The following is a 2609-nucleotide window of genomic DNA, read 5'->3' as shown; positions in this document are numbered from 1 at the left end:
AACAGGCGAGCTCATAAATCAAGATCAGAACCTCAGAAAATCAAAATCAAGAAGCGTAGAACTCATAAATCATAATCAGAATTCAGAAGGAAGCAAGTTCAAAATCAAGAAGACAAGAACAGAGTCTTACCAGCGAATGAGGAGTCGGGCTCGGCGAGCTCGGCGACGAGGAGGCGGGCTCAACGCGGTGGTGGTCGCGGCTGCTGTGGATGGCTGTGGGTGGCGAATGAGGAGCGCTGCTACTGTGGATGGCTGTGGGTGGCTCGGTGGTTTCTGGAATCTGGAGCTTGGTGGGCGGTGACAATGGTGGCCTTGGTGGGTGAAGGGAGAAGAAAGGAGAGATTGGCTGATTGGAGTAATGGGGTCAGTGGCATAGTGGATTAGGGTTAGGTTGGGTTACGCGTACGCCTTTCTATTTTTTTTTTTAAAAAAAAACCAAAACGACGTCGTTTGGCATATGAATTTCCAAACTACTAAACCGCCAAAAAATCGGACGGTTCTTCTGGTTCACTGGTTAACTGCCGATTCGACCGGTTTTTTTACCGATTCTTTGCTATTCGGTTTTTGAGGTTATCCGGACCGGCTAGGTAACCGGTTCCCAGTTATTTCGGTTGAATCGGCTGATCCAGTCTGGTTTTTAAAACCATAATAAATATATTTTTTGGATATGTCTCTTTATACATGTATTTAAAATATAATAATTAATTATTATTGATAATAAATTGACAAATAATATATTAATATCATATACTTTTCTTATAAAACAAGAAAAACATTCATGTAGATTTAACTTTAAGGACTAATGGCGACGGCATTGGTGGTGATAGAAGGCCCAGGCAAAGGCGGAAGTAGGCGGCCAGCGGGTCGAGTGAGTGGACGAGGATCGGAGAAAGATTAAGCACATGAAGACCACAATTATTATTGTAATGACAACGAAAAACTCCAACCAATGCTCGGTGGTGTGGGTGATGGAGGAGGAAGAGGAGCCATCCTCTAAACCTATTTGTTATTGGTTTATCATCATTTGAAACTGTGGTATTTAAACTCTTCTCATTTTTTCCTCAAAATAACATTTCCTCTCAAGAAAATATTATTGTTTCTTAATTACTTTCGCTGTCAAACAATCTTTGAGAGTTCGGAGGGATTTTTTTTACATTTTGGGTGAGTTTGAACTATTATAATCACCATTTTCAGCTACCAAATTAAAGTTTGAGAAACACCAAGGCTTAAGTAAAAGATAGAGCTAATGTACAATTTCTTTTTATTCATAAAGGGAACTACGTACTAATTGAGCTTGTTTAATTTTATTAATTTTTTTGGCACTTCTAAACTTTTTTTTTTAGTTTTTTACGGTATTCTTCCGTCTGACAAGCTAATGATTAATTTGTCGTGAATCGGAGCTTCATTTAAGAATTTGTCATTAGCCAATAAATTACTGCATACAAAAAATAAAATTCGAACCCCTAACACTTATTTAAATAAACCAATAAGTTAACTATTAGGTTAACCCAATTTAATCTTTTGGCACTTCTTTTTTTTGTAAACATATTAACGATCGGTATATGCTTCTCATCAATGAACAACTCATAATAGCAGGGAATAGTTATATATGTAATTTTTGTTTCTATTAAAAAACATGGATGATGACTTTTTAATAGCTAAATTCGTGCAAGTAGATATTTATACTTAAACCATAGGGTATCAAACCCCTTTTAATTAAATTCTAATGAATTTTTTGTCTGCTGAGTTTTAGATTAGGTATTTTAACATTAAAAGATTAAAAGTTATCTTCTAATATATTTTGGCTATTTCATGATTTCATCCTTCTTATAAGACCTAGAATCTCTTATATAGTACTTGTTTTTATCATAAACTGTGTTTCAAACTTCAAAGTGAAGTTTGGTGACGAATATAGACTCCTTTTTAAGTGGTATATTGATGTTGCTCTAATTAGTAGTATTATTACTATTATTATTAATGTTTTTTTTTTTACAAAAATGTTACTCAACATATATTTTTTATATTTTTGACTTTTTGTCTTTTACTCAATAAAATTTAATATATTAGATATCTAGATTGTGACAGGGTATTGAATGTTTCTCTTTTTTTATATATAAATCATGTTAAACTAGTGCGCGTTTTATGTATAATTTTAAGAGTCTATTATTCTACCTCGATTTATGTACTAAGGAATAATATTGAATTTATAAGTAAATAGAGGTCAGATAAAACAATTGAATTTCGATCCTCTAAATTTTTAATTTTTAATTTAGAGGATAAAGTGTGATTTTTTATCTTTGAATAATTTTTTTCTCATATTTATTTTTAGTTCTACCTATAAAATGAATAATGAGAGATTACACTTTACTCTTTAAAGTAAAATTCAAAATTTAGATGATTCAAATCCAAAACAATTTATATACTTTTGTAAAAAAATCCTCACTGGGGAGTAGCTTGTGCACTCATGGACCTATGATGCAATTAGTTTTGCATGTGTGAAAAACGTGTGTTTAATGGAGGATTAACGCGATAAAATTATGAAATGGTTAGAAATAAATAATATATTTCTTATAATTATTTAGCTGAATTCCTATAAATAATGGTCGAAT

This window comes from Arachis duranensis, chromosome 7, assembly GCF_000817695.3.
Source record: "Arachis duranensis cultivar V14167 chromosome 7, aradu.V14167.gnm2.J7QH, whole genome shotgun sequence".
Lineage (NCBI taxonomy): Eukaryota > Viridiplantae > Streptophyta > Magnoliopsida > Fabales > Fabaceae > Arachis > Arachis duranensis.
This window is presented reverse-complemented; position numbering follows the sequence as displayed.